General features: G+C 43.3%; 12 non-coding genes across 12 annotated transcripts; all 12 read left to right on the forward strand.

Annotated features, from left to right (window-relative positions):
- Positions 1-222: 222 nt before the first annotated feature.
- On the forward strand, positions 223-294 carry TRNAP-AGG (transfer RNA proline (anticodon AGG)). Its single transcript has one exon. It is a non-coding gene; the product is annotated as a tRNA-Pro (tRNA).
- Positions 295-2239: 1945 nt separating this feature from the next.
- TRNAP-AGG (transfer RNA proline (anticodon AGG)) lies at positions 2240-2311 on the forward strand. The gene has a single exon. It is a non-coding gene; the product is annotated as a tRNA-Pro (tRNA).
- Positions 2312-4256: 1945 nt separating this feature from the next.
- On the forward strand, positions 4257-4328 carry TRNAP-AGG (transfer RNA proline (anticodon AGG)). Its single transcript has one exon. It is a non-coding gene; the product is annotated as a tRNA-Pro (tRNA).
- Positions 4329-6277: 1949 nt separating this feature from the next.
- TRNAP-AGG (transfer RNA proline (anticodon AGG)) lies at positions 6278-6349 on the forward strand. Its single transcript has one exon. It is a non-coding gene; the product is annotated as a tRNA-Pro (tRNA).
- A 1946-nt stretch (positions 6350-8295) lies between these two features.
- Positions 8296-8367, forward strand: TRNAP-AGG (transfer RNA proline (anticodon AGG)). The gene has a single exon. It is a non-coding gene; the product is annotated as a tRNA-Pro (tRNA).
- Positions 8368-10316: 1949 nt separating this feature from the next.
- Positions 10317-10388, forward strand: TRNAP-AGG (transfer RNA proline (anticodon AGG)). Its single transcript has one exon. It is a non-coding gene; the product is annotated as a tRNA-Pro (tRNA).
- Positions 10389-12334: 1946 nt separating this feature from the next.
- Positions 12335-12406, forward strand: TRNAP-AGG (transfer RNA proline (anticodon AGG)). Its single transcript has one exon. It is a non-coding gene; the product is annotated as a tRNA-Pro (tRNA).
- Positions 12407-14357: 1951 nt separating this feature from the next.
- TRNAP-AGG (transfer RNA proline (anticodon AGG)) lies at positions 14358-14429 on the forward strand. The gene has a single exon. It is a non-coding gene; the product is annotated as a tRNA-Pro (tRNA).
- A 1951-nt stretch (positions 14430-16380) lies between these two features.
- On the forward strand, positions 16381-16452 carry TRNAP-AGG (transfer RNA proline (anticodon AGG)). Its single transcript has one exon. It is a non-coding gene; the product is annotated as a tRNA-Pro (tRNA).
- Positions 16453-18398: 1946 nt separating this feature from the next.
- TRNAP-AGG (transfer RNA proline (anticodon AGG)) lies at positions 18399-18470 on the forward strand. Its single transcript has one exon. It is a non-coding gene; the product is annotated as a tRNA-Pro (tRNA).
- Positions 18471-20416: 1946 nt separating this feature from the next.
- Positions 20417-20488, forward strand: TRNAP-AGG (transfer RNA proline (anticodon AGG)). Its single transcript has one exon. It is a non-coding gene; the product is annotated as a tRNA-Pro (tRNA).
- Positions 20489-22439: 1951 nt separating this feature from the next.
- On the forward strand, positions 22440-22511 carry TRNAP-AGG (transfer RNA proline (anticodon AGG)). The gene has a single exon. It is a non-coding gene; the product is annotated as a tRNA-Pro (tRNA).
- Positions 22512-23113: the final 602 nt, after the last annotated feature.

Here is a 23113-nt window from a genome sequence, read left to right on the forward strand (position 1 = left end):
TACAGAGTGATATATCATTATATGACATTCTTGGAGCACAGCTGATTCTTTTCATGAACTTTGACTGTGCCTAGAGCTGGCATTGGTGAAGGCTTGTTACCCACAGTATGCCAGATTACATTTGACATGTGATGGTAACCAGCTCTTGCAATTGCAGTCAGGGGTGCGGTGGTTAATAAAGGACACTCCACCGAACATGGTTAGAACTAATATTTTCATTCTGGCTCGTTGGTCTAGGGGTATGATTCTCGCTTAGGGTGTGAGAGGTCCCGGGTTCAAATCCCGGATGAGCCCACCTTTTCTAACTTACATTACCAAGAGTAGGTAGTGCAATCAAGTACGTTGCTGCGCAACCTATATGTGTTATGTGTATTCATCAATGTGTTCTATAGGGGTAAATAAAAGTTTGGAACATAACTCTACAATATTGAAGACTACAGACTAGAATTTGTTCCAGTGGAGAATAAGTATTGGACATGACCACCAATTTGGTCACATTGTTTCCAGCATGGGAACACATGCAAAGGAGTCACTCTGGGGCCAGATACCATACAGTGCACATTTTTAGGAGTTCTCTTCTATAGCTGCATGATGAGGTCGGTGAGGTGATTGTTTACTCTTGGTGGCCCTCTACTGAAGCAGGAGGAACCAATTTTGTCTTGGAAACAAGTCCTCCACAACCAGTTTTAGAAAGTAGACATGAAGAACCATGTGGCCCCAGAAGGAATGTGGTAGCATTGGCCTGTATGCAATCAGATTTATTCTTTCCAATTGCGTGGACCAATGTACTTAGTCCTCAGTTTCAATGACAGTATCGTTAGCGAAAAAATGTGTGCGGAGAGCCACACTTTATTGCCCACTGAGAACACTGGCCCATCCCATCATCAATCTATTTTAGCTAATACCATATTCAGCCATAGCTGCAGCCTTTCCAACACACCATGCACATGCTTGTCTGCAGAAGGAACATCCCAGGGGGCATGGGAAGTTGGGATGACCACCGGGCGAAAACCAGCATTAAAATGGAAAGGGAATTGCCCCATGGAGTCCTGCATCAGGGTGTTCCATGAAAACATCTGAGTTGTTCTGAGCAACCAACAATCCATACTTATGACATCCTTGTCATAGGTCTGGGAGGACACAGCTTTTTCTCCACTCTCAGATGCATCAACTTCAAGGGTATGGGCCAGGCTGGTGCCAGGTTACCGAAAGATGGGTGCTGAGATGAAAAGAAGTTTCAAGATGTCAAAAGCCTATTGTACCTGCGGAACTATGTGTCCTTAGGAATCCCCTATTAGGTCAAGGTGGTAATAAGGCTAAAAACTCTTAAGAAATTAGGTTAAAATGTCTGTAGTATTTGCTAAACCCCACAAACCTGTGGATTGCCTTGATTCCTCTGGGTGGGCATCAGCCCAACAAGCACTCCAAAGACCTTCTCCAGGTCCATTTCTAGGCACTCTGCTGAAAGATCAGTGAGAAGGGATACTGATTATTGATAATAATTTAGTTGAACCCCTGCTAGTCAATGCAGGGTGTTTGGGAACCGTGTATCTTTACCATGAAATATAACTCTGCCCTGGTCTTTGACTCCACGATGAAATCCCACTGCAAGTTCTCTGCAGTCTTTTTGTCAAAGACCCTGCTGAAACCTTGGTCTCAGGAAGCCCATCTGGTCCAGACTTTGTCTCCTCTCTTTGGGTAGTGACACATACAGTTGTTGTTATCACTGGTATTAGGCAAGTGTCAGGCATGACTTGCTCTTCAATCAATCACTTGTTTGTGCATGTATATCCAGGGGTAACCCAGTATGATAGTGCTCTTCGAAGTGTGGATAATCATGAAATTCTAAAAATAGATGATCTAGATCTGGGATCATTTTCCTACATTTTTTAAAAGGATTAACCAAACAAGATCAGGCTGGTTTTTTGGTTTAGGGTTATGATTGTTGCTTAGGGTGCGGAAGGTTCTGATTTTTTTTTCTCTTTCTTCTAAACATCTCCAAGTGTAGGTAGTGTACTACAGAGTGATATATCATTATATGACATTCTTGGAGCACAGCTGATTCTTTTCATGAACTTTGACTGTGCCTAGAGCTGGCATTGGTGAAGGCTTGTTACCCACAGTATGCCAGATTACATTTGACATGTGATGGTAACCAGCTCTTGCAATTGCAGTCAGGGGTGCGGTGGTTAATAAAGGACACTCCACCGAACATGGTTAGAACTAATATTTTCATTCTGGCTCGTTGGTCTAGGGGTATGATTCTCGCTTAGGGTGTGAGAGGTCCCGGGTTCAAATCCCGGATGAGCCCACCTTTTCTAACTTACATTACCAAGAGTAGGTAGTGCAATCAAGTACGTTGCTGCGCAACCTATATGTGTTATGTGTATTCATCAATGTGTTCTATAGGGGTAAATAAAAGTTTGGAACATAACTCTACAATATTGAAGACTACAGACTAGAATTTGTTCCAGTGGAGAATAAGTATTGGACATGACCACCAATTTGGTCACATTGTTTCCAGCATGGGAACACATGCAAAGGAGTCACTCTGGGGCCAGATACCATACAGTGCACATTTTTAGGAGTTCTCTTCTATAGCTGCATGATGAGGTCGGTGAGGTGATTGTTTACTCTTGGTGGCCCTCTACTGAAGCAGGAGGAACCAATTTTGTCTTGGAAACAAGTCCTCCACAACCAGTTTTAGAAAGTAGACATGAAGAACCATGTGGCCCCAGAAGGAATGTGGTAGCATTGGCCTGTATGCAATCAGATTTATTCTTTCCAATTGCGTGGACCAATGTACTTAGTCCTCAGTTTCAATGACAGTATCGTTAGCGAAAAAATGTGTGCGGAGAGCCACACTTTATTGCCCACTGAGAACACTGGCCCATCCCATCATCAATCTATTTTAGCTAATACCATATTCAGCCATAGCTGCAGCCTTTCCAACACACCATGCACATGCTTGTCTGCAGAAGGAACATCCCAGGGGGCATGGGAAGTTGGGATGACCACCGGGCGAAAACCAGCATTAAAATGGAAAGGGAATTGCCCCATGGAGTCCTGCATCACGGTGTTCCATGAAAACATCTGAGTTGTTCTGAGCAACTAACAATCCATACTTATGACATCCTTGTCATAGGTCTGGGAGGACACAGCTTTTTCTCCACTCTCAGATGCATCAACTTCAAGGGTATGGGCCAGGCTGGTGCCAGGTTACCGAAAGATGGGTGCTGAGATGAAAAGAAGTTTCAAGATGTCAAAAGCCTATTGTACCTGCGGAACTATGTGTCCTTAGGAATCCCCTATTTGGTCAAGGTGGTAATAAGGCTAAAAACTCTTAAGAAATTAGGTTAAAATGTCTGTAGTATTTGCTAAACCCCACAAACCTGTGGATTGCCTTGATTCCTCTGGGTGGGCATCAGCCCAACAAGCACTCCAAAGACCTTCTCCAGGTCCATTTCTAGGCACTCTGCTGAAAGATCAGTGAGAAGGGATACTGATTATTGATAATAATTTAGTTGAACCCCTGATAGTCAATGCAGGGTGTTTGGGAACCGTGTATCTTTACCATGAAATATAACTCTGCCCTGGTCTTTGACTCCACGATGAAATCCCACTGCAAGTTCTCTGCAGTCTTTTTGTCAAAGACCCTGCTGAAACCTTGGTCTCAGGAAGCCCATATGGTCCAGACTTTGTCTCCTCTCTTTGGGTAGTGACACATACAGTTGTTGTTATCACTGGTATTAGGCAAGTGTCAGGCATGACTTGCTCTTCAATCAATCACTTGTTTGTGCATGTATATCCAGGGGTAACCCAGTATGATAGTGCTCTTCGAAGTGTGGATAGTCATGAAATTCTAAAAATAGATGATCTAGATCTGGGATCATTTTCCTACATTTTTTAAAAGGATTAACCAAACAAGATCAGGCTGGTTTTTTGGTTTAGGGTTATGATTGTTGCTTAGGGTGCGGAAGGTTCTGCTTTTTTTTTCTCTTTCTTCTAAACATCTCCAAGTGTAGGTAGTGTACTACAGAGTGATAAATCATTATATGACATTCTTGGAGCACAGCTGATTCTTTTCATGAACTTTGACTGTGCCTAGAGCTGGCATTGGTGAAGGCTTGTTACCCACAGTATGCCAGATTACATTTGACATGTGATGGTAACCAGCTCTTGCAATTGCAGTCAGGGGTGCGGTGGTTAATAAAGGACACTCCACCGACCATGGTTAGAACTAATATTTTCATTCTGGCTCGTTGGTCTAGGGGTATGATTCTCGCTTAGGGTGCGAGAGGTCCCGGGTTCAAATCCCGGACGAGCCCACCTTTTCTAACTTACATTACCAAGAGTAGGTAGTGCAATCAAGTACGTTGCTGCGCAACCTATATGTGTTATGTGTATTCATCAATGTGTTCTATAGGGGTAAATAAAAGTTTGGAACATAACTCCTCTACAATATTGAAGACTACAGACTAGAATTTGTTCCAGTGGAGAATAAGTATTGGACATGACCACCAATTTGGTCACATTGTTTCCAGCATGGGAACACATGCAAAGGAGTCACTCTGGGGCCAGATACCATACAGTGCACATTTTTTAGGAGTTCTCTTCTATAGCTGCATGATGAGGTCGGTGAGGTGATTGTTTACTCTTGGTGGCCCTCTACTGAAGCAGGAGGAACCAATTTTGTCTTGGAAACAAGTCCTCCACAACCAGTTTTAGAAAGTAGACATGAAGAACCATGTGGCCCCAGAAGGAATGTGGTAGCATTGGCCTGTATGCAATCAGATTTATTCTTTCCAATTGCGTGGACCAATGTACTTAATCCTCAGTTTCAATGACAGTATCGTTAGCGAAAAAATGTGTGCGGAGAGCCACACTTTATTGCCCACTGAGAACACTGGCCCATCCCATCATCAATCTATTTTAGCTAATACCATATTCAGCCATAGCTGCAGCCTTTCCAACACACCATGCACATGCTTGTCTGCAGAAGGAACATCCCAGGGGGCATGGGAAGTTGGGATGACCACCGGGCGAAAACCAGCATTAAAATGGAAAGGGAATTGCCCCATGGAGTCCTGCATCAGGGTGTTCCATGAAAACATCTGAGTTGTTCTGAGCAACCAACAATCCATACTTATGACATCCTTGTCATAGGTCTGGGAGGACACAGCTTTTTCTCCACTCTCAGATGCATCAACTTCAAGGGTATGGGCCAGGCTGGTGCCAGGTTACCGAAAGATGGGTGCTGAGATGAAAAGAAGTTTCAAGATGTCAAAAGCCTATTGTACCTGCGGAACTATGTGTCCTTAGGAATCCCCTATTTGGTCAAGGTGGTAATAAGGCTAAAAACTCTTAAGAAATTAGGTTAAAATGTCTGTAGTATTTGCTAAACCCCACAAACCTGTGGATTGCCTTGATTCCTCTGGGTGGGCATCAGCCCAACAAGCACTCCAAAGACCTTCTCCAGGTCCATTTCTAGGCACTCTGCTGAAAGATCAGTGAGAAGGGATACTGATTATTGATAATAATTTAGTTGAACCCCTGATAGTCAATGCAGGGTGTTTGGGAACCGTGTATCTTTACCATGAAATATAACTCTGCCCTGGTCTTTGACTCCACGATGAAATCCCACTGCAAGTTCTCTGCAGTCTTTTTGTCAAAGACCCTGCTGAAACCTTGGTCTCAGGAAGCCCATCTGGTCCAGACTTTGTCTCCTCTCTTTGGGTAGTGACACATACAGTTGTTGTTATCACTGGTATTAGGCAAGTGTCAGGCATGACTTGCTCTTCAATCAATCACTTGTTTGTGCATGTATATCCAGGGGTAACCCAGTATGATAGTGCTCTTCGAAGTGTGGATAGTCATGAAATTCTAAAAATAGATGATCTAGATCTGGGATCATTTTCCTACATTTTTTAAAAGGATTAACCAAACAAGATCAGGCTGGTTTTTTGGTTTAGGGTTATGATTGTTGCTTAGGGTGCGGAAGGTTCTGCTTTTTTTTTCTCTTTCTTCTAAACATCTCCAAGTGTAGGTAGTGTACTACAGAGTGATATATCATTATATGACATTCTTGGAGCACAGCTGATTCTTTTCATGAACTTTGACTGTGCCTAGAGCTGGCATTGGTGAAGGCTTGTTACCCACAGTATGCCAGATTACATTTGACATGTGATGGTAACCAGCTCTTGCAATTGCAGTCAGGGGTGCGGTGGTTAATAAAGGACACTCCACCGAACATGGTTAGAACTGATATTTTCATTCTGGCTCGTTGGTCTAGGGGTATGATTCTCGCTTAGGGTGCGAGAGGTCCCGGGTTCAAATCCCGGACGAGCCCACCTTTTCTAACTTACATTACCAAGAGTAGGTAGTGCAATCAAGTACGTTGCTGCGCAACCTATATGTGTTATGTGTATTCATCAATGTGTTCTATAGGGGTAAATAAAAGTTTGGAACATAACTCTACAATATTGAAGACTACAGACTAGAATTTGTTCCAGTGGAGAATAAGTATTGGACATGACCACCAATTTGGTCACATTGTTTCCAGCATGGGAACACATGCAAAGGAGTCACTCTGGGGCCAGATACCATACAGTGCACATTTTTTAGGAGTTCTCTTCTATAGCTGCATGATGAGGTCGGTGAGGTGATTGTTTACTCTTGGTGGCCCTCTACTGAAGCAGGAGGAACCAATTTTGTCTTGGAAACAAGTCCTCCACAACCAGTTTTAGAAAGTAGACATGAAGAACCATGTGGCCCCAGAAGGAATGTGGTAGCATTGGCCTGTATGCAATCAGATTTATTCTTTCCAATTGCGTGGACCAATGTACTTAGTCCTCAGTTTCAATGACAGTATCGTTAGCGAAAAAATGTGTGCGGAGAGCCACACTTTATTGCCCACTGAGAACACTGGCCCATCCCATCATCAATCTATTTTAGCTAATACCATATTCAGCCATAGCTGCAGCCTTTCCAACACACCATGCACATGCTTGTCTGCAGAAGGAACATCCCAGGGGGCATGGGAAGTTGGGATGACCACCGGGCGAAAACCAGCATTAAAATGGAAAGGGAATTGCCCCATGGAGTCCTGCATCAGGGTGTTCCATGAAAACATCTGAGTTGTTCTGAGCAACCAACAATCCATACTTATGACATCCTTGTCATAGGTCTGGGAGGACACAGCTTTTTCTCCACTCTCAGATGCATCAACTTCAAGGGTATGGGCCAGGCTGGTGCCAGGTTACCGAAAGATGGGTGCTGAGATGAAAAGAAGTTTCAAGATGTCAAAAGCCTATTGTACCTGCGGAACTATGTGTCCTTAGGAATCCCCTATTTGGTCAAGGTGGTAATAAGGCTAAAAACTCTTAAGAAATTAGGTTAAAATGTCTGTAGTATTTGCTAAACCCCACAAACCTGTGGATTGCCTTGATTCCTCTGGGTGGGCATCAGCCCAACAAGCACTCCAAAGACCTTCTCCAGGTCCATTTCTAGGCACTCTGCTGAAAGATCAGTGAGAAGGGATACTGATTATTGATAATAATTTAGTTGAACCCCTGATAGTCAATGCAGGGTGTTTGGGAACCGTGTATCTTTACCATGAAATATAACTCTGCCCTGGTCTTTGACTCCACGATGAAATCCCACTGCAAGTTCTCTGCAGTCTTTTTGTCAAAGACCCTGCTGAAACCTTGGTCTCAGGAAGCCCATCTGGTCCAGACTTTGTCTCCTCTCTTTGGGTAGTGACACATACAGTTGTTGTTATCACTGGTATTAGGCAAGTGTCAGGCATGACTTGCTCTTCAATCAATCACTTGTTTGTGCATGTATATCCAGGGGTAACCCAGTATGATAGTGCTCTTCGAAGTGTGGATAGTCATGAAATTCTAAAAATAGATGATCTAGATCTGGGATCATTTTCCTACATTTTTTAAAAGGATTAACCAAACAAGATCAGGCTGGTTTTTTGGTTTAGGGTTATGATTGTTGCTTAGGGTGCGGAAGGTTCTGCTTTTTTTTTCTCTTTCTTCTAAACATCTCCAAGTGTAGGTAGTGTACTACAGAGTGATATATCATTATATGACATTCTTGGAGCACAGCTGATTGTTTTCATGAACTTTGACTGTGCCTAGAGCTGGCATTGGTGAAGGCTTGTTACCCACAGTATGCCAGATTACATTTGACATGTGATGGTAACCAGCTCTTGCAATTGCAGTCAGGGGTGCGGTGGTTAATAAAGGACACTCCACCGACCATGGTTAGAACTAATATTTTCATTCTGGCTCGTTGGTCTAGGGGTATGATTCTCGCTTAGGGTGCGAGAGGTCCCGGGTTCAAATCCCGGACAAGCCCACCTTTTCTAACTTACATTACCAAGAGTAGGTAGTGCAATCAAGTACGTTGCTGCGCAACCTATATGTGTTATGTGTATTCATCAATGTGTTCTATAGGGGTAAATAAAAGTTTGGAACATAAATCCTCTACAATATTGAAGACTACAGACTAGAATTTGTTCCAGTGGAGAATAAGTATTGGACATGACCACCAATTTGGTCACATTGTTTCCAGCATGGGAACACATGCAAAGGAGTCACTCTGGGGCCAGATACCATACAGTGCACATTTTTTAGGAGTTCTCTTCTATAGCTGCATGATGAGGTTGCTGAGGTGATTGTTTACTCTTGGTGGCCCTCTACTGAAGCAGGAGGAACCAATTTTGTCTTGGAAACAAGTCCTCCACAACCAGTTTTAGAAAGTAGACATGAAGAACCATGTGGCCCCAGAAGGAATGTGGTAGCATTGGCCTGTATGCAATCAGATTTATTCTTTCCAATTGCGTGGACCAATGTACTTAGTCCTCAGTTTCAATGACAGTATCGTTAGCGAAAAAATGTGTGCGGAGAGCCACACTTTATTGCCCACTGAGAACACTGGCCCATCACATCATCAATCTATTTTAGCTAATACCATATTCAGCCATAGCTGCAGCCTTTCCAACACACCATGCACATGCTTGTCTGCAGAAGGAACATCCCAGGGGGCATGGGAAGTTGGGATGACCACCGGGCGAAAACCAGCATTAAAATGGAAAGGGAATTGCCCCATGGAGTCCTGCATCAGGGTGTTCCATGAAAACATCTGAGTTGTTCTGAGCAACCAACAATCCATACTTATGACATCCTTGTCATAGGTCTGGGAGGACACAGCTTTTTCTCCACTCTCAGATGCATCAACTTCAAGGGTATGGGCCAGGCTGGTGCCAGGTTACCGAAAGATGGGTGCTGAGATGAAAAGAAGTTTCAAGATGTCAAAAGCCTATTGTACCTGCGGAACTATGTGTCCTTAGGAATCCCCTATTTGGTCAAGGTGGTAATAAGGCTAAAAACTCTTAAGAAATTAGGTTAAAATGTCTGTAGTATTTGCTAAACCCCACAAACCTGTGGATTGCCTTGATTCCTCTGGGTGGGCATCAGCCCAACAAGCACTCCAAAGACCTTCTCCAGGTCCATTTCTAGGCACTCTGCTGAAAGATCAGTGAGAAGGGATACTGATTATTGATAATAATTTAGTTGAACCCCTGATAGTCAATGCAGGGTGTTTGGGAACCGTGTATCTTTACCATGAAATATAACTCTGCCCTGGTCTTTGACTCCACGATGAAATCCCACTGCAAGTTCTCTGCAGTCTTTTTGTCAAAGACCCTGCTGAAACCTTGGTCTCAGGAAGCCCATCTGGTCCAGACTTTGTCTCCTCTCTTTGGGTAGTGACACATATAGTTGTTGTTATCACTGGTATTAGGCAAGTGTCAGGCATGACTTGCTCTTCAATCAATCACTTGTTTGTGCATGTATATCCAGGGGTAACCCAGTATGATAGTGCTCTTCGAAGTGTGGATAGTCATGAAATTCTAAAAATAGATGATCTAGATCTGGGATCATTTCCCTACATTTTTTAAAAGGATTAACCAAACAAGATCAGGCTGGTTTTTTGGTTTAGGGTTATGATTGTTGCTTAGGGTGCGGAAGGTTCTGATTTTTTTTTCTCTTTCTTCTAAACATCTCCAAGTGTAGGTAGTGTACTACAGAGTGATATATCATTATATGACATTCTTGGAGCACAGCTGATTCTTTTCATGAACTTTGACTGTGCCTAGAGCTGGCATTGGTGAAGGCTTGTTACCCACAGTATGCCAGATTACATTTGACATGTGATGGTAACCAGCTCTTGCAATTGCAGTCAGGGGTGCGGTGGTTAATAAAGGACACTCCACCGAACATGGTTAGAACTAATATTTTCATTCTGGCTCGTTGGTCTAGGGGTATGATTCTCGCTTAGGGTGCAAGAGGTCCCGGGTTCAAATCCCGGACGAGCCCACCTTTTCTAACTTACATTACCAAGAGTAGGTAGTGCAATCAAGTACGTTGCTGCGCAACCTATATGTGTTATGTGTATTCATCAATGTGTTCTATAGGGGTAAATAAAAGTTTGGAACATAACTCTACAATATTGAAGACTACAGACTAGAATTTGTTCCAGTGGAGAATAAGTATTGGACATGACCACCAATTTGGTCACATTGTTTCCAGCATGGGAACACATGCAAAGGAGTCACTCTGGGGCCAGATACCATACAGTGCACATTTTTTAGGAGTTCTCTTCTATAGCTGCATGATGAGGTCGGTGAGGTGATTGTTTACTCTTGGTGGCCCTCTACTGAAGCAGGAGGAACCAATTTTGTCTTGGAAACAAGTCCTCCACAACCAGTTTTAGAAAGTAGACATGAAGAACCATGTGGCCCCAGAAGGAATGTGGTAGCATTGGCCTGTATGCAATCAGATTTATTCTTTCCAATTGCGTGGACCAATGTACTTAGTCCTCAGTTTCAATGACAGTATCGTTAGCGAAAAAATGTGTGCGGAGAGCCACACTTTATTGCCCACTGAGAACACTGGCCCATCCCATCATCAATCTATTTTAGCTAATACCATATTCAGCCATAGCTGCAGCCTTTCCAACACACCATGCACATGCTTGTCTGCAGAAGGAACATCCCAGGGGGCATGGGAAGTTGGGATGACCACCGGGCGAAAACCAGCATTAAAATGGAAAGGGAATTGCCCCATGGAGTCCTGCATCAGGGTGTTCCATGAAAACACCTGAGTTGTTCTGAGCAACCAACAATCCATACTTATGACATCCTTGTCATAGGTCTGGGAGGACACAGCTTTTTCTCCACTCTCAGATGCATCAACTTCAAAGGTATGGGCCAGGCTGGTGCCAGGTTACCGAAAGATGGGTGCTGAGATGAAAAGAAGTTTCAAGATGTCAAAAGCCTATTGTACCTGCGGAACTATGTGTCCTTAGGAATCCCCTATTTGGTCAAGGTGGTAATAAGGCTAAAAACTCTTAAGAAATTAGGTTAAAATGTCTGTAGTATTTGCTAAACCCCACAAACCTGTGGATTGCCTTGATTCCTCTGGGTGGGCATCAGCCCAACAAGCACTCCAAAGACCTTCTCCAGGTCCATTTCTAGGCACTCTGCTGAAAGATCAGTGAGAAGGGATACTGATTATTGATAATAATTTAGTTGAACCCCTGATAGTCAATGCAGGGTGTTTGGGAACCGTGTATCTTTACCATGAAATATAACTCTGCCCTGGTCTTTGACTCCACGATGAAATCCCACTGCAAGTTCTCTGCAGTCTTTTTGTCAAAGACCCTGCTGAAACCTTGGTCTCAGGAAGCCCATCTGGTCCAGACTTTGTCTCCTCTCTTTGGGTAGTGACACATACAGTTGTTGTTATCACTGGTATTAGGCAAGTGTCAGGCATGACTTGCTCTTCAATCAATCACTTGTTTGTGCATGTATATCCAGGGGTAACCCAGTATGATAGTGCTCTTCGAAGTGTGGATAGTCATGAAATTCTAAAAATAGATGATCTAGATCTGGGATCATTTTCCTACATTTTTAAAAAGGATTAACCAAACAAGATCAGGCTGGTTTTTTGGTTTAGGGTTATGATTGTTGCTTAGGGTGCGGAAGGTTCTGATTTTTTTTTCTCTTTCTTCTAAACATCTCCAAGTGTAGGTAGTGTACTACAGAGTGATATATCATTATATGACATTCTTGGAGCACAGCTGATTCTTTTCATGAACTTTGACTGTGCCTAGAGCTGGCATTGGTGAAGGCTTGTTACCCACAGTATGCCAGATTACATTTGACATGTGATGGTAACCAGCTCTTGCAATTGCAGTCAGGGGTGCGGTGGTTAATAAAGGACACTCCACCGAACATGGTTAGAACGAATATTTTCATTCTGGCTCGTTGGTCTAGGGGTATGATTCTCGCTTAGGGTGCGAGAGGTCCCGGGTTCAAATCCCGGACGAGCCCACCTTTTCTAACTTACATTACCAAGAGTAGGTAGTGCAATCAAGTACGTTGCTGCGCAACCTATATGTGTTATGTGTATTCATCAATGTGTTCTATAGGGGTAAATAAAAGTTTGGAACATAACTCTACAATATTGAAGACTACAGACTAGAATTTGTTCCAGTGGAGAATAAGTATTGGACATGACCACCAATTTGGTCACATTGTTTCCAGCATGGGAACACATGCAAAGGAGTCACTCTGGGGTCAGATCAGATACCATACAGTGCACATTTTTTAGGAGTTCTCTTCTATAGTTGCATGATGAGGTCGGTGAGGTGATTGTTTACTCTTGGTGGCCCTCTACTGAAGCAGGAGGAACCAATTTTGTCTTGGAAACAAGTCCTCCACAACCAGTTTTAGAAAGTAGACATGAAGAACCATGTGGCCCCAGAAGGAATGTGGTAGCATTGGCCTGTATGCAATCAGATTTATTCTTTCCAATTGCGTGGACCAATGTACTTAGTCCTCAGTTTCAATGACAGTATCGTTAGCGAAAAAATGTGTGCGGAGAGCCACACTTTATTGCCCACTGAGAACACTGGCCCATCCCATCATCAATCTATTTTAGCTAATACCATATTCAGCCATAGCTGCAGCCTTTCCAACACACCATGCACATGCTTGTCTGCAGAAGGAACATCCCAGGGGGCATGGGAAGTTGGGATGACCACCGGGCGAAAACCAGCATTAAAATGGAAAGGGAATTGCCCCATGGAGTCCTGCATCAGGGTGTTCCATGAAAACATCTGAGTTGTTCTGAGCAACCAACAATCCATACTTATGACATCCTTGTCATAGGTCTGGGAGGACACAGCTTTTTCTCCACTCTCAGATGCATCAACTTCAAGGGTATGGGCCAGGCTGGTGCCAGGTTACCGAAAGATGGGTGCTGAGATGAAAAGAAGTTTCAAGATGTCAAAAGCCTATTGTACCTGCGGAACTATGTGTCCTTAGGAATCCCCTATTTGGTCAAGGTGGTAATAAGGCTAAAAACTCTTAAGAAATTAGGTTAAAATGTCTGTAGTATTTGCTAAACCCCACAAACCTGTGGATTGCCTTGATTCCTCTGGGTGGGCATCAGCCCAACAAGCACTCCAAAGACCTTCTCCAGGTCCATTTCTAGGCACTCTGCTGAAAGATCAGTGAGAAGGGATACTGATTATTGATAATAATTTAGTTGAACCCCTGATAGTCAATGCAGGGTGTTTGGGAACCGTGTATCTTTACCATGAAATATAACTCTGCCCTGGTCTTTGACTCCACGATGAAATCCCACTGCAAGTTCTCTGCAGTCTTTTTGTCAAAGACCCTGCTGAAACCTTGGTCTCAGGAAGCCCATATGGTCCAGACTTTGTCTCCTCTCTTTGGGTAGTGACACATACAGTTGTTGTTATCACTGGTATTAGGCAAGTGTCAGGCATGACTTGCTCTTCAATCAATCACTTGTTTGTGCATGTATATCCAGGGGTAACCCAGTATGATAGTGCTCTTCGAAGTGTGGATAGTCATGAAATTCTAAAAATAGATGATCTAGATCTGGGATCATTTTCCTACATTTTTTAAAAGGATTAACCAAACAAGATCAGGCTGGTTTTTTGGTTTAGGGTTATGATTGTTGCTTAGGGTGCTGAAGGTTCTGCTTTTTTTTTCTCTTTCTTCTAAACATCTCCAAGTGTAGGTAGTGTACTACAGAGTGATATATCATTATATGACATTCTTGGAGCACAGCTGATTCTTTTCATGAACTTTGACTGTGCCTAGAGCTGGCATTGGTGAAGGCTTGTTACCCACAGTATGCCAGATTACATTTGACATGTGATGGTAACCAGCTCTTGCAATTGCAGTCAGGGGTGCGGTGGTTAATAAAGGACACTCCACCGAACATGGTTAGAACGAATATTTTCATTCTGGCTCGTTGGTCTAGGGGTATGATTCTCGCTTAGGGTGCGAGAGGTCCCGGGTTCAAATCCCGGACGAGCCCACCTTTTCTAACTTACATTACCAAGAGTAGGTAGTGCAATCAAGTACGTTGCTGCGCAACCTATATGTGTTATGTGTATTCATCAATGTGTTCTATAGGGGTAAATAAAAGTTTGGAACATAACTCTACAATATTGAAGACTACAGACTAGAATTTGTTCCAGTGGAGAATAAGTATTGGACATGACCACCAATTTGGTCACATTGTTTCCAGCATGGGAACACATGCAAAGGAGTCACTCTGGGGTCAGATCAGATACCATACAGTGCACATTTTTTAGGAGTTCTCTTCTATAGTTGCATGATGAGGTCGGTGAGGTGATTGTTTACTCTTGGTGGCCCTCTACTGAAGCAGGAGGAACCAATTTTGTCTTGGAAACAAGTCCTCCACAACCAGTTTTAGAAAGTAGACATGAAGAACCATGTGGCCCCAGAAGGAATGTGGTAGCATTGGCCTGTATGCAATCAGATTTATTCTTTCCAATTGCGTGGACCAATGTACTTAGTCCTCAGTTTCAATGACAGTATCGTTAGCGAAAAAATGTGTGCGGAGAGCCACACTTTATTGCCCACTGAGAACACTGGCCCATCCCATCATCAATCTATTTTAGCTAATACCATATTCAGCCATAGCTGCAGCCTTTCCAACACACCATGCACATGCTTGTCTGCAGAAGGAACATCCCAGGGGGCATGGGAAGTTGGGATGACCACCGGGCGAAAACCAGCATTAAAATGGAAAGGGAATTGCCCCATGGAGTCCTGCATCAGGGTGTTCCATGAAAACATCTGAGTTGTTCTGAGCAACCAACAATCCATACTTATGACATCCTTGTCATAGGTCTGGGAGGACACAGCTTTTTCTCCACTCTCAGATGCATCAACTTCAAGGGTATGGGCCAGGCTGGTGCCAGGTTACCGAAAGATGGGTGCTGAGATGAAAAGAAGTTTCAAGATGTCAAAAGCCTATTGTACCTGCGGAACTATGTGTCCTTAGGAATCCCCTATTTGGTCAAGGTGGTAATAAGGCTAAAAACTCTTAAGAAATTAGGTTAAAATGTCTGTAGTATTTGCTAAACCCCACAAACCTGTGGATTGCCTTGATTCCTCTGGGTGGGCATCAGCCCAACAAGCACTCCAAAGACCTTCTCCAGGTCCATTTCTAGGCACTCTGCTGAAAGATCAGTGAGAAGGGATACTGATTATTGATAATAATTTAGTTGAACCCCTGATAGTCAATGCAGGGTGTTTGGGAACCGTGTATCTTTACCATGAAATATAACTCTGCCCTGGTCTTTGACTCCACGATGAAATCCCACTGCAAGTTCTCTGCAGTCTTTTTGTCAAAGACCCTGCTGAAACCTTGGTCTCAGGAAGCCCATATGGTCCAGACTTTGTCTCCTCTCTTTGGGTAGTGACACATACAGTTGTTGTTATCACTGGTATTAGGCAAGTGTCAGGCATGACTTGCTCTTCAATCAATCACTTGTTTGTGCATGTATATCCAGGGGTAACCCAGTATGATAGTGCTCTTCGAAGTGTGGATAGTCATGAAATTCTAAAAATAGATGATCTAGATCTGGGATCATTTTCCTACATTTTTTAAAAGGATTAACCAAACAAGATCAGGCTGGTTTTTTGGTTTAGGGTTATGATTGTTGCTTAGGGTGCTGAAGGTTCTGCTTTTTTTTTCTCTTTCTTCTAAACATCTCCAAGTGTAGGTAGTGTACTACAGAGTGATATATCATTATATGACATTCTTGGAGCACAGCTGATTCTTTTCATGAACTTTGACTGTGCCTAGAGCTGGCATTGGTGAAGGCTTGTTACCCACAGTATGCCAGATTACATTTGACATGTGATGGTAACCAGCTCTTGCAACTGCAGTCAGGGGTGCGGTGGTTAATAAAGGACACTCCACCGAACATGGTTAGAACTAATATTTTCATTCTGGCTTGTTGGTCTAGGGGTATGATTCTCGCTTAGGGTGCGAGAGGTCCCGGGTTCAAATCCCGGACGAGCCCACCTTTTCTAACTTACATTACCAAGAGTAGGTAGTGCAATCAAGTACGTTGCTGCGCAACCTATATGTGTTATGTGTATTCATTAATGTGTTCTATAGGGGTAAATAAAAGTTTGGAACATAACTCTACAATATTGAAGACTACAGACTAGAATTTGTTCCAGTGGAGAATAAGTATTGGACATGACCACCAATTTGGTCACATTGTTTCCAGCATGGGAACACATGCAAAGGAGTCACTCTGGGGCCAGATACCATACAGTGCACATTTTTTAGGAGTTCTCTTCTATAGCTGCATGATGAGGTCGGTGAGGTGATTGTTTTCTCTTGGTGGCCCTCTACTGAAGCAGGAGGAACCAATTTTGTCTTGGAAACAAGTCCTCCACAACCAGTTTTAGAAAGTAGACATGAAGAACCATGTGGCCCCAGAAGGAATGTGGTAGCATTGGCCTGTATGCAATCAGATTTATTCTTTCCAATTGCGTGGACCAATGTACTTAGTCCTCAGTTTCAATGACAGTATCGTTAGCGAAAAAATGTGTGCGGAGAGCCACACTTTATTGCCCACTGAGAACACTGGCCCATCCCATCATCAATCTATTTTAGCTAATACCATATTCAGCCATAGCTGCAGCCTTTCCAGCACACCATGCACATGCTTGTCTGCAGAAGGAACATCCCAAGGGGCATGGGAAGTTGGGATGACCACCGGGCGAAAACCAGCATTAAAATGGAAAGGGAATTGCCCCATGGAGTCCTGCATCAGGGTGTTCCATGAAAACATCTGAGTTGTTCTGAGCAACCAACAATCCATACTTATGACATCCTTGTCATAGGTCTGGGAGGACACAGCTTTTTCTCCACTCTCAGATGCATCAACTTCAAGGGTATGGGCCAGGCTGGTGCCAGGTTACCGAAAGATGGGTGCTGAGATGAAAAGAAGTTTCAAGATGTCAAAAGCCTATTGTACCTGCGGAACTATGTGTCCTTAGGAATCCCCTATTTGGTCAAGGTGGTAATAAGGCTAAAAACTCTTAAGAAATTAGGTTAAAATGTCTGTAGTATTTGCTAAACCCCAAAAACCTGTGGATTGCCTTGATTCCTCTGGGTGGGCATCAGCCCAACAAGCACTCCAAAGACCTTCTCCAGGTCCATTTCTAGGCACTCTGCTGAAAGATCAGTGAGAAGGGATACTGATTATTGATAATAATTTAGTTGAACCCCTGATAGTCAATGCAGGGTGTTTGGGAACCGTGTATCTTTACCATGAAATATAACTCTGCCCTGGTCTTTGACTCCACGATGAAATCCCACTGCAAGTTCTCTGCAGTCTTTTTGTCAAAGACCCTGCTGAAACCTTGGTCTCAGGAAGCCCATCTGGTCCAGACTTTGTCTCCTCTCTTTGGGTAGTGACACATACAGTTGTTGTTATCACTGGTATTAGGCAAGTGTCAGGCATGACTTGCTCTTCAATCAATCACTTGTTTGTGCATGTATATCCAGGGGTAACCCAGTATGATAGTGCTCTTCGAAGTGTGGATAGTCATGAAATTCTAAAAATAGATGATCTAGATCTGGGATCATTTTCCTACATTTTTTAAAAGGATTAACCAAACAAGATCAGGCTGGTTTTTTGGTTTAGGGTTATGATTGTTGCTTAGGGTGCGGAAGGTTCTGCTTTTTTTTTCTCTTTCTTCTAAACATCTCCAAGTGTAGGTAGTGTACTACAGAGTGATATATCATTATATGACATTCTTGGAGCACAGCTGATTCTTTTCATGAACTTTGACTGTGCCTAGAGCTGGCATTGGTGAAGGCTTGTTACCCACAGTATGCCAGATTACATTTGACATGTGATGGTAACCAGCTCTTGCAATTGCAGTCAGGGGTGCGGTGGTTAATAAAGGACACTCCACCGAACATGGTTAGAACTAATATTTTCATTCTGGCTCGTTGGTCTAGGGGTATGATTCTCGCTTAGGATGCGAGAGGTCCCGGGTTCAAATCCCGGACGAGCCCACCTTTTCTAACTTACATTACCAAGAGTAGGTAGTGCAATCAAGTACGTTGCTGCGCAACCTATATGTGTTATGTGTATTCATCAATGTGTTCTATAGGGGTAAATAAAAGTTTGGAACATAACTCTACAATATTGAAGACTACAGACTAGAATTTGTTCCAGTGGAGAATAAGTATTGGACATGACCACCAATTTGGTCACATTGTTTCCAGCATGGGAACACATGCAAAGGAGTCACTCTGGGGCCAGATACCATACAGTGCACATTTTTTAGGAGTTCTCTTCTATAGCTGCATGATGAGGTCGGTGAGGTGATTGTTTACTCTTGGTGGCCCTCTACTGAAGCAGGAGGAACCAATTTTGTCTTGGAAACAAGTCCTCCACAACCAGTTTTAGAAAGTAGACATGAAGAACCATGTGGCCCCAGAAGGAATGTGGTAGCATTGGCCTGTATGCAATCAGATTTATTCTTTCCAATTGCGCAGACCAATGTGCTTAGTCCTCAGTTTCAATGACAGTATCGTTAGCGAAAAAATGTGTGCGGAGAGCCACACTTTATTGCCCACTGAGAACACTGGCCCATCCCATCATCAATCTATTTTAGCTAATACCATATTCAGCCATAGCTGCAGCCTTTCCAACACACCATGCACATGCTTGTCTGCAGAAGGAACATCCCAGGGGGCATGGGAAGTTGGGATGACCACCGGGCGAAAACCAGCATTAAAATGGAAAGGGAATTGCCCCATGGAGTCCTGCATCAGGGTGTTCCATGAAAACATCTGAGTTGTTCTGAGCAACCAACAATCCATACTTATGACATCCTTGTCATAGGTCTGGGAGGACACAGCTTTTTCTCCACTCTCAGATGCATCAACTTCAAGGGTATGGGCCAGGCTGGTGCCAGGTTACCGAAAGATGGGTGCTGAGATGAAAAGAAGTTTCAAGATGTCAAAAGCCTATTGTACCTGCGGAACTATGTGCCCTTAGGAATCCCCTATTTGGTCAAGGTGGTAATAAGGCTAAAAACTCTTAAGAAATTAGGTTAAAATGTCTGTAGTATTTGCAAAACCCCACAAACCTGAGGATTGCCTTGATTCCTCTGGGTGGGCATCAGCCCAACAAGCACTCCAAAGACCTTCTCCAGGTCCATTTCTAGGCACTCTGCTGAAAGATCAGTGAGAAGGGATACTGATTATTGATAATAATTTAGTTGAACCCCTGATAGTCAATGCAGGGTGTTTGGGAACCGTGTATCTTTACCATGAAATATAACTCTGCCCTGGTCTTTGACTCCACGATGAAATCCCACTGCAAGTTCTCTGCAGTCTTTTTGTCAAAGACCCTGCTGAAACCTTGGTCTCAGGAAGCCCATCTGGTCCAGACTTTGTCTCCTCTCTTTGGGTAGTGACACATACAGTTGTTGTTATCACTGGTATTAGGCAAGTGTCAGGCATGACTTGCTCTTCAATCAATCACTTGTTTGTGCATGTATATCCAGGGGTAACCCAGTATGATAGTGCTCTTCGAAGTGTGGATAGTCATGAAATTCTAAAAATAGATGATCTAGATCTGGGATCATTTTCCTACATTTTTTAAAAGGATTAACCAAACAAGATCAGGCTGGTTTTTTGGTTTAGGGTTATGATTGTTGCTTAGGGTGCGGAAGGTTCTGCTTTTTTTTTCTCTTTCTTCTAAACATCTCCAAGTGTAGGTAGTGTACTACAGAGTGATATATCATTATATGACATTCTTGGAGCACAGCTGATTCTTTTCATGAACTTTGACTGTGCCTAGAGCTGGCATTGGTGAAGGCTTGTTACCCACAGTATGCCAGATTACATTTGACATGTGATGGTAACCAGCTCTTGCAATTGCAGTCAGGGGTGCGGTGGTTAATAAAGGACACTCCACCGAACATGGTTAGAACTAATATTTTCATTCTGGCTCGTTGGTCTAGGGGTATGATTCTCGCTTAGGATGCGAGAGGTCCCGGGTTCAAATCCCGGACGAGCCCACCTTTTCTAACTTACATTACCAAGAGTAGGTAGTGCAATCAAGTACGTTGCTGCGCAACCTATATGTGTTATGTGTATTCATCAATGTGTTCTATAGGGGTAAATAAAAGTTTGGAACATAACTCTACAATATTGAAGACTACAGACTAGAATTTGTTCCAGTGGAGAATAAGTATTGGACATGACCACCAATTTGGTCACATTGTTTCCAGCATGGGAACACATGCAAAGGAGTCACTCTGGGGTCAGATCAGATACCATACAGTGCACATTTTTTAGGAGTTCTCTTCTATAGTTGCATGATGAGGTCGGTGAGGTGATTGTTTACTCTTGGTGGCCCTCTACTGAAGCAGGAGGAACCAATTTTGTCTTGGAAACAAGTCCTCCACAACCAGTTTTAGAAAGTAGACATGAAGAACCATGTGGCCCCAGAAGGAATGTGGTAGCATTGGCCTGTATGCAATCAGATTTATTCTTTCCAATTGCGCAGACCAATGTGCTTAGTCCTCAGTTTCAATGACAGTATCGTTAGCGAAAAAATGTGTGCGGAGAGCCACACTTTATTGCCCACTGAGAACACTGGCCCATCCCATCATCAATCTATTTTAGCTAATACCATATTCAGCCATAGCTGCAGCCTTTCCAACACACCATGCACATGCTTGTCTGCAGAAGGAACATCCCAGGGGGCATGGGAAGTTGGGATGACCACCGGGCGAAAACCAGCATTAAAATGGAAAGGGAATTGCCCCATGGAGTCCTGCATCAGGGTGTTCCATGAAAACATCTGAGTTGTTCTGAGCAACCAACAATCCATACTTATGACATCCTTGTCATAGGTCTGGGAGGACACAGCTTTTTCTCCACTCTCAGATGCATCAACTTCAAGGGTATGGGCCAGGCTGGTGCCAGGTTACCGAAAGATGGGTGCTGAGATGAAAAGAAGTTTCAAGATGTCAAAAGCCTATTGTACCTGCGGAACTATGTGCCCTTAGGAATCCCCTATTTGGTCAAGGTGGTAATAAGGCTAAAAACTCTTAAGAAATTAGGTTAAAATGTCTGTAGTATTTGCAAAACCCCACAAACCTGAGGATTGCCTTGATTCCTCTGGGTGGGCATCAGCCCAACAAGCACTCCAAAGACCTTCTCCAGGTCCATTTCTAGGCACTCTGCTGAAAGATCAGTGAGAAGGGATACTGATTATTGATAATAATTTAGTTGAACCCCTGATAGTCAATGCAGGGTGTTTGGGAACCGTGTATCTTTACCATGAAATATAACTCTGCCCTGGTCTTTGACTCCACGATGAAATCCCACTGCAAGTTCTCTGCAGTCTTTTTGTCAAAGACCCTGCTGAAACCTTGGTCTCAGGAAGCCCATCTGGTCCAGACTTTGTCTCCTCTCTTTGGGTAGTGACACATACAGTTGTTGTTATCACTGGTATTAGGCAAGTGTCAGGCATGACTTGCTCTTCAATCAATCACTTGTTTGTGCATGTATATCCAGGGGTAACCCAGTATGATAGTGCTCTTCGAAGTGTGGATAGTCATGAAATTCTAAAAATAGATGATCTAGATCTGGGATCATTTTCCTACATTTTTTAAAAGGATTAACCAAACAAGATCAGGCTGGTTTTTTGGTTTAGGGTTATGATTGTTGCTTAGGGTGCGGAAGGTTCTGCTTTTTTTTTCTCTTTCTTCTAAACATCTCCAAGTGTAGGTAGTGTACTACAGAGTGATATATCATTATATGACATTCTTGGAGCACAGCTGATTCTTTTCATGAACTTTGACTGTGCCTAGAGCTGGCATTGGTGAAGGCTTGTTACCCACAGTATGCCAGATTACATTTGACATGTGATGGTAACCAGCTCTTGCAATTGCAGTCAGGGGTGCGGTGGTTAATAAAGGACACTCCACCGAACATGGTTAGAACTAATATTTTCATTCTGGCTCGTTGGTCTAGGGGTATGATTCTCGCTTAGGATGCGAGAGGTCCCGGGTTCAAATCCCGGACGAGCCCACCTTTTCTAACTTACATTACCAAGAGTAGGTAGTGCAATCAAGTACGTTGCTGCGCAACCTATATGTGTTATGTGTATTCATCAATGTGTTCTATAGGGGTAAATAAAAGTTTGGAACATAACTCTACAATATTGAAGACTACAGACTAGAATTTGTTCCAGTGGAGAATAAGTATTGGACATGACCACCAATTTGGTCACATTGTTTCCAGCATGGGAACACATGCAAAGGAGTCACTCTGGGGCCAGATACCATACAGTGCACATTTTTTAGGAGTTCTCTTCTATAGCTGCATGATGAGGTCGGTGAGGTGATTGTTTACTCTTGGTGGCCCTCTACTGAAGCAGGAGGAACCAATTTTGTCTTGGAAACAAGTCCTCCACAACCAGTTTTAGAAAGTAGACATGAAGAACCATGTGGCCCCAGAAGGAATGTGGTAGCATTGGCCTGTATGCAATCAGATTTATTCTTTCCAATTGCGTGGACCAATGTACTTAGTCCTCAGTTTCAATGACAGTATCGTTAGCGAAAAAATGTGTGCGGAGAGCCACACTTTATTGCCCACTGAGAACACTGGCCCATCCCATCATCAATCTATTT

Source organism: Mixophyes fleayi, chromosome 4 (assembly GCF_038048845.1).
Source record: "Mixophyes fleayi isolate aMixFle1 chromosome 4, aMixFle1.hap1, whole genome shotgun sequence".
Classification (NCBI taxonomy): Eukaryota; Metazoa; Chordata; class Amphibia; order Anura; family Limnodynastidae; genus Mixophyes; species Mixophyes fleayi.